The sequence below is a fragment of the Equus przewalskii genome, chromosome 13, assembly GCF_037783145.1.
Source record: "Equus przewalskii isolate Varuska chromosome 13, EquPr2, whole genome shotgun sequence".
Lineage (NCBI taxonomy): Eukaryota > Metazoa > Chordata > Mammalia > Perissodactyla > Equidae > Equus > Equus przewalskii.
In genome coordinates this window covers 49,211,601-49,220,530 of record NC_091843.1, presented here as the reverse complement: position 1 = coordinate 49,220,530, position 8,930 = coordinate 49,211,601, and the positions used below count along the sequence as shown (strand labels likewise).

The following is an 8,930-nucleotide window of genomic DNA, read 5'->3' as shown; positions in this document are numbered from 1 at the left end:
AATAGATACTCTGATTCGTTGCATCTTCTGTAGAGGAAAGTGACTGGATAAAATGTGACAAGCATTTCAACCTCCAGGCCAAGTCCTGGATTATTCATTTGGGGTCAGGGATTGTTTCCAATTGAAACAGGCTTTCAAATTCCTACAATGGGCTGATTGTCCTGACTGGCTGTGTGATATGAAATAAATGACATCACCATTGTAAGCTTCAGTTTTCTCATCTGTAAAATGCAGAAGCTGAACAGATTTGTTCCAAGGAAACTTTTGATAACATAGCATAGCTTTTAGAGCACAGAGTCTGGAGCTAGATTGCTCGAGGTTCAAGTTCTTGAAACTGTTACTTAACCTCTTCCCGCTCGGAGTCCTCATCTGTGAAAAGGTGGTTGTAAGGATCGAATGAGTCGGTATGTATAAAGTCCTCTGCTATCACAGGGTAAATTCTGCACATGTAAGCTATTATTATTCTGATTCTGACTTCCTTGGCTTTAACAATAATAACACAATATCTACTGCTTATTGAGTGGTTAAAATTTTACTGCCACGAATGGGCTAAATATTATTTACATTATCTTGTGAAAATATCACAATAAACCTACGAGGAACGGACCATAATTACCTCCATTTTACAAATGAGGAAAATGAGGCTGGGGGCTAAGTTAGTTATCCAAGGTCTCACTGTTAGTTACGAACTGGACGGGACTCCAAACCCAGCTTTGTATGCCTACCCTCCTGCCAACATCAGTTCTTTCTACTCCATCTCTCTTGGGCTCTGTTGGACCCACTCTTCAAGGTTTGCTGGAAGACAAAGGCCGAAGGAGTGAGGAGGAAGGCGCCTTTGCAGCCTCTGCTTAGCTTGACGTCAGACTCTGAAAAACACTCTCTGTGGAATTGATTTCCACCAGTTTCATTGCTGACTTTGGCACTTTGTTTCACATTTAGTCAGTGTTTATCTAAACGAGTTCCGGCTCCTTTCTTCCTCCGCACTAATCCATAATGACCTCCGACTTCTGAGTAAATCACGGGTTCAATTTGCCGGTGTGGCTGTAATCGTCTTCTTTCCCTCTTGTTGCCTTTAGTGTACGGTCTATCTTTACAACCTGCTTTTCTTCTCTACTCCTTCCTCCTCACTGGCTCTCTTCCTTCGTAGGAATAAAAGGCAAAAGCAGGTAACTCTGCTTACATTGTGCCTTCAGAATTTCCCGTGGCCCCACTGTGAGTGTATGTCTAGTGGGAGAAGGAGACAGGGAGACTACACTTCCTTTCTGTAGATTACCCACCAGAAATATGCTCGATGCTTGTGAGAGGTTTTTGTGGTAGGTGAGAACTTACCCATTTCTTACCTGGGAGTCCAAGGAGGCCCTGAATGCTGGTAAGTAAGAGATGAAACTGTGGTATATTTCTCTAGATCCTCTCAAGCCATTTATTTCCACCAAGTCTTTGAAGTCAGAATTGGATGTCCTGAGGAGAGTGCCTTACCCTCTCTGAGGAACAGGGAGTTGGTGCTGCTTCAGTGGGAGGCAAGTGTATTTAGAGAGTTGATTTACAAAGGCAGACACACTCTCCATTACTGATTATAGTGCTAATTTTAAATAAAATTCTGCATTCAATGCTTTATCAGCTCTAATCCTCTGCAATACTTTTAATTGTTTACCATAAGATTGTGAATAGGAAAGCAGTCAGCAGCTAGAAAGAACATCAGCTTATCTAAACTGGGTTTACCTGTGAATGTCTGCATGAAGTAGGCAAAGGAGTCTAATATTCCACTCTCCTGTCCTGGCCACACAGTGAGGGAGAAGAAAGTGGAGCAGATTCCTATCTCACTTTGCAGTTCTTCCTCCCGTTATTCCTTTAGTAATTGATAGTCAGTGAGGTCCACGTGTGTTTAATATTCATGGGGATGTGTATACATCAATATAGTGAGAACTAACAGACCTGACGCTTTATTGGGAAATGGGGCTTTTGGACATTCTGAACATGTTTCTTCCTTTAGAAAGAGAGGAAAACATCTAACACCTTGTGACCCCGCACAAATGTAAAGGTGAGATGCAGTGGGATTTTACTCCCAAAGTTTAGAAATTATGAAAACACAGGTCATTATCAAACAATATAGACATAAGAAAGCCTTTGTATAAACCTCTCTTTATATCTATGGAACGTATTTTTGTTCTCTTGCAGTTTGCTGAGTAGATACTCGCTGCTGCCGCTATTGTCTCTATACTTCTGGTTTTGTCTCCTCTGTCTCACTTGTCTTAAAGGTCCATACTCTCCTTAGAGGTAAAATAACCCATGCTAATTGCACATCTAAATGTTCTTTCTGAAGTGTCTATGCACATACACTGTCATCAGAAGTCTTTCCTTTAGTATCTGTATCTTTCAAAATGTCCTCACGCTCAGATCCTCATTCCTTCCTCTCTGTTGGTTTCACCACTTAAATGTCCTCCGGCCTCTCAAACCCAGCATACTCAAAGTAAAATTCATTACCTGTTTCCTTTTCTTGCTACAGAACCCACTCCTCCCACCATGTTCTCTCAGTTAATAGCTTCATCATTGTTTTCAATTGCCCCACTAGAAACTTTGGAGTTATTCACAACTCTTTTTTCTTTCCCTCATCACTCCCTCCCTCTCATAAATAGCTCCCCTCCTCGCCCCCACATCCCTACCAGTTCTATCTGTGCCACTTCTACCACTTCAGGTTCTTATCATCTCTTCACTGGACAACTTCAATGTCCTCCTGACGGGATACCCTTTGTTCAGCTGCTTCTTTCTTTCTTTTTTTCCTTTGGTGAGGAAGATTTGCCCTGAGCTAACATCTGTTGCCAATCTTTCTCTTTTTTTGCTTTGAGGAAGATTAGCCCTGAACTAACATCTTTGCCACTTTTCCTGTGCTTTGTATCTGGGATGCCTCCACAGCATGGCTGATGAGTGGCATCCGTCTGTACCCAGGATCCAAACCCATGAACCTAAGCTGCTGAAGGGGAGTGGGCAGAACTTTAACCACTTGGCCATGGGGCCGGCCCCCCAGCTTCTTCTTTCTTAAACCTATGCTTCCAATCATAGACAGACAAATAGTTCTAAAATTAAGTTCTCATGTCATTCCTATTTCCAAACACTTGAGTTGGCTCCCCATTGCCTGAGACCAAACTTCTAAAGAAAGTACACGGCTCTTCTCATGCTAGGTTATCTTCCCAGCATATCCACCATGTATCTTGCACTACTGAACAAACTGCTTACTGTTCTTTAAAATTACCATGAAATTTTATATATCTTTGCTATTTTTTTGCTTAAAATGCTCTTTCAGTTATACATAGGGAAACTGAAGCAAAGAAACTGTGTTTGTTTTGTCCAGGGTTCAATCCCAAGAACCCAGCACAGTGGCCAGCACAGACTGAACACACACAGGAAAGTTGATTTACCCTAGGACGCACAAATTCTGGCAAAAAGAGCGAGTGTTTGGATCTGTTGACTCTCAGCTGTATGGTTTCTGTTCCAAAATATTTGACGATTTGGGTACTTGAGGAAACAAGTTTCCCGAGCGGTGTCAAGGAAATCCATTGGTTTTTACTTGCTTAGCCCTGCGACTTTATACAATATATATCAAGAGCAAGTTGATATTTTCGGTGGGCTACAGGAAAGAAATACAGGCAGTACATTGGGTTTGAGTCTTCTCTTTGGTTCTAACATCATAAACATAACTGAATCAGTGCTTCTCAAAATTTAATGTCCATATAAATCACCTAGAGATCTTGTTAAACTATAGATTCTGCCTTAACAGGTCCAGTGGAATCTGAGATTCTGCATTTCTAGCATGTTCCCAGGTGATGGGCACAGTGCCGATCCCTGGACACACTTTAAGGAGCAAGGAACTAGATGATTATACACACACCACTCAGGTTAACTAGCATTTTTCTCTTTCATGAAGAAATTAGGTGAATTAAAAAAATTCTCTTCACTATATCCCATGATATTCTACAGAAATAAAAACTTGATTATTATAACAATATTCAGAACAAATTATCTCAACGTCATACTATATCAATCAAACCCTGGTAGAGATAGATGATAAGCACAATGGGGATGGGAATCAATGTTCATCTACGACAACTCTCCTTTTGGATCTTATTTCAAGGAGTTTTCTAAACTGCCAACTCTCCATGTCAAGACTATGATTATTGATCAATATTTCTTTCAGGAACTCTTCAGGATAACTAATCTGAAGGTGTATCAAAACTGTTCTGCAGCTGCACTGTGAAGACATTTATAACTGCACTTTAATGGACGCTTGGTTCTTTCCGATTCCCCATGTGTCTGAATCCAATAGCTACTCCATCAGGGTTGATGCCGTCTACCACTACTTGACCTGCTATGTTCAAAGTGGTTAAACTCAGATCTGGAATCTCACTGTTGCCTTGTAGACTTTGTTTTTAAAGAACCCAGAGTGTGACTGACCACATATGATGTCAAAAAGAAACATAGCAGCTGCCACTGGTTAGTGAAAACTTGGGCCTACACTGCCACTCCCTTTGGGCAAGTGCCTCTGTTGTGTAAGCTGATCAGTGACTCATTACCGATGAGTAATACTAAATTTGGTTTGTGTAGCTGTTGCATTGTGTTGGTGAATAAGGTGAATAAGGTGGGTACGTATTTTAGTCATATAATCTCTATACCCCAAGGTTTAATGATTATTTTTAGGAAACTGACAATAAAAGACAGCATGGCTAGTAAATAGCTTGGTTCATAAATATATTTCTATGTATTACATTTAATCTATTTAAAAATGTCTTATTGAAAGTTAAAATAGGGTAATTTCCACTATAATTGGATCAATGGAAGAGTGGGAATTTGCTGAGCCAGGAAAGGAACTAGAGTGATTGATTTGGGAGCAGAGTTCTTTTATATGTCTGGTTAATGACAGCGCTTAGAACTTTATGAACAATGCTGGAAATTGAATTATTGAATTTGATGGTTGGGGAATGATTTTGAAACTTAGTAATAAGTCCTCTACAGACTTATAAGGGATTCCCAATTTCTGCAATGTGTAGAAGATCAGGCATTTCTATGATTGGCATAAAAATGGTCTGTTTTGGTAATATTTTAAAAATAAGCTTTCTTCTCCTGCCCCCAATTCAAACTGGAGGCTTTCTAGCATCATTGTTTGAGAGTGTTCAGTTGGAACACACTGAGTTCCTATTATAATTCTGGTTTTGAGGGAATGTTCTAGGCTAGAGCTGTGTTTGCCTTGAAATGAAAAAGATCATGTTCAGTAGGAAGAGTTATTGCACTGTTTTAATTTACTAAGAATCTGTCTAGATGTTTGACATTTCAGTATTAAGAAAGTTCCCAAGGTTCTGTTGGGAAAAAAAGCGCATGTTGAATGATTGGCCAGATTTCCTTCAAGTTGATATTTTATATCTGGGTATATGTCTGGAAGTTCACTTGAGTGATTGAGTTTAACACATTTCAGGGGTGGTGGAGTCCAGGGGAGAGGGGAGGCCCTTCTCTGTTACGCCCGGAGGAGATGGGCTATAGAGGGAGGAGGGGTGGAAATTACATCCTGTTGATGTGTGCAGTTGGGAACCACATATTCTGCTTTAATTTCCAGGCTTTTCCCTTTGCCTTCCAGTCAAGGCTGATGGCAGAGGGGAGGAGGCTTTGGCACGAGTTCAGTGTGTTTCTGTAAGCACTCTAGAGGAAGAACAAAACATCCTCTTTAAGGCGTTCTCTGTGGAGCCCATTGCAGGATTAAACACTTTTAGCCTCTGTTATGACTTTCATGGAGCCATGTCTGTTTTTCTATTGAGGTCAACATCTCCTTCTGTTCCCCAGTGAATCCAAGGGAAGTGTGAGTCATTGTCAATGCAGTTGCACTGGGAATGGAACTGTGGTGTTGCACTGTCAGACTCCAGGGTTGGGTGTTTCTGCAGATGATGTGCTGGACAACAGAAGAGCCTATACAGATTTAAAAATATATATGTGTTTTGAGTAAATATGAGCTAATTAGGATAGCTTTAATTTGGGGCCTTGCCTGAGAACCGGGAGACCTGGAACTCTGCCATAATGAACTTTGTAATCTTGGGCAAGCAACTTAACATTTCACGGTTTCAATTTTTCCGTTTAAAAGTGAGACAACATGATCTCTAAGCTCTCTTTTGGCAAGATGGTTTCATAATTTTCCTTTAATTTACCGCAAAGACTGCTGGGCCAGAAAATTCTCTGAAAGCTTGTTTTTAACATAAGATCAATCTGATGAATATCACCAATGTAAAAAATAAATCATTAACAGGTGCATATGGTATTTGTAATGTTATTTGTTACTTAAATGCTAATCTTCGCTAAATTGCTTGATCATTTGGTATGTAACATGCTGTAAATATATTACATACTGTATTTGTATTTTATATTTGGAAGTGCCATCGAGCATTGCATATGGTTGTTCTGAATTTGTTAATAATATTCCCTGTGCATTCCATATGGGAACAGCCGTGCAATCCTTATATGGTAAAATCCCTTTTGCTTTCATATAGAGTGTAATTAATGTTTTTGTAGAATCAATGTACGTGTGTTTCATAGCCTTACACTTTCCCAAATTATGCTTTTAAGATGGAAATGGTGATTAGAGCAGTTCTGATATAATAAAAGGGCTAACTATATTTATTTATTTTTTTAAGTAACTAATTGACTCTAAGGAGTACTATTTTCCAGAGGAAAATCTGTAATAATGTTGTTAACGTTCAGAAATGTTTTTGGTTAGCAAAATCACCTGTATTTAGCTTGTATGCTGTTTAATCTTAGTTAAATATGACTCTTCAAATCTTACTTCAACTCTTCAAATCTCTTATTTTGATAAGAGAAATTTTTATAATTGTGAACATAGTTCTTCACATATTTTCCATATTAATACCATATATATTGTGAAGGCTTAAAAAAGATTAAAGATTGATAATAATTCTTGTCCTTTGACTTATGTGCTTTAATTTATGTGGAATGTACTAGGAAGTGCTCGATTTTGTGTGAGAAAGCTTCAATTTGCATTGTTATGAATTAGCTATGGAGTGGTCTCATTTTCAAAGAGATATGCAGGACATATGCTTGCACATTCTGTTAACAGCTAGTGATCCAGGGAGAAAAACATTTCCATGAGAAGAGTGAGCTGTGTAATGAAAAGGACCCTAATAATCCATAGACTGTTAAAAACATTCCAGATCATCCACGTTGATGAGAAGCATTTTGAAATGTTTTAAATCAGAAATTTTCTCTTTGCTGTTGATCACTGTATTTGGTTAATGAACTAACAAATTCATCCAGGTTTTCTTTCGTAATATCCTCCGCTGTTCTGAAAAGCATGTTTATTTAAGACAAAGAGGTCCTTCTCCATGGTTGTCGGGTAAAGCGTGTACTGCGTGTGCTCTGCTGTTCCATTCATTTTCCTGACTCATCTTCAGGTTCAAAAAATTGCACGTTTGTTTGGATGTTTGAAAAAACCTTCCAGTATTTTTTGTCGTATGTCTGAAATGGTTCATATTAAAGCTTTCATAATACCCTTCAGTTTCTGTGTTAAATTGATGTTTAAATTGGAAAGAAAGTGGGAACTTTGGCAGTTTAGATAATTCACTTCATCTGGTGGCCAGCTATGTTAACAATCACATCATATGCCAGCACTTAGAGGAGATGAAAGGAGCCCTCAGGGCACTGAAGCTGCATTTTAGGAGTGGAGGGAAAATACAGTTAGAGTTCTTTGTTTCATCATTTTGTTCTATAAAATGGTAAATTATTTTGACCGGAATTTTAGAGTGTTAAAAGAACAATTTAGAGGTTATGTGGTGGCTTAGCTGTGGAGGCTGAATGCAGATTGTTGATCAGTATGCTGGACGGAAAGTGTTGAGCCCCATGTCAGCAAATGATGTCTTTTATTCCCTGCGTATTGAGTGCTGTGAGGAAATGGTGATATTGTTAGCATATGAATAACATCAAAGCCCGACACTGGAAGATAAACCTCCATCTTCTGAAATAGAGTGCACAGCCTCCCTCATGCAGTGAAGTGCCTCTCTTTCTAACAGTGTGCTCCGTCCAACCCCAGAGCAGTTTCTTCCAGAACAGGCAAGTTGATATTCAGCCCTGGGTTACTGGTGCATGACTGCACATTCCATCACTTAGGAGAAAACATTTTCACATCAGATTGCCTTTCTACATGAAGGGTAGGAAGGCTATTAGTTTTTTATTTTTTTTAAGTTTGTTGGGGAGTAGAAGCGACATTTTCTTTAGAGGTCTCACAAGATGCTCACAATTTTTATTATTATTTGTCCTGAAAATGAGAGACTGATCTAAGCAGTTGACAAGAAATAGGGTGGATAACTGCCTCTTCATCTCTGAATGCAGACATGACTCTTTTCTCTGCCAGTGGACTCTTCAATCAATACTGACATGCTGGCCAGACACAATTTAAAAATAATGCATTGGTCCCATTCTTCTCTTCTGTGCGTATTATTGGAGCGTGATAAGTAGTTCTCTTCAAGCCCCTTCTCTTTCCACCTGTCCTGATGATCAGCAAATGCTGCTGCTACTCAAAAAGGAATTTTAGTTCAGCAGCAGAATTACTGGGGCTTTTAAGAGCGCCAGCTACGTCAAATAGGTCCTGGGATGATAAAATGTATGACAGCCCATAACAGAGCAAGTAATCCCAGATGCCTTGGATGTTTAGTCTATTAGCTCATGGGGACATGTAAGGAATAGTCAGTTTCTATTAATGTCCAATTTATTATTGGCCAAGATGCTTAGGATATGATGTTACTAGTCGTTTTCTATAACAACCTTATTTATAGAGGAAGTCCTTTTCTGAAAGGTACATGGCTAGAACTTCATTTCTGAGCTCATATGTTGTACTGACCAAAAACGTCTGTCAAAACTTAGATCAATGTTATGAGCTATATTTTCAT

At 39.2% G+C, this 8,930-nt stretch overlaps 1 long non-coding RNA gene across 1 annotated transcript; it reads left to right on the top strand.

The window, feature by feature from the left end:
* Positions 1-239: 239 nt before the first annotated feature.
* LOC139075111 (uncharacterized) lies at positions 240-7,541 on the top strand. The gene is made up of 3 exons (XR_011525166.1): positions 240-404; positions 4,190-4,630; positions 5,600-7,541. It is a non-coding gene; the product is annotated as an uncharacterized lncRNA (long non-coding RNA).
* Positions 7,542-8,930: the final 1,389 nt, after the last annotated feature.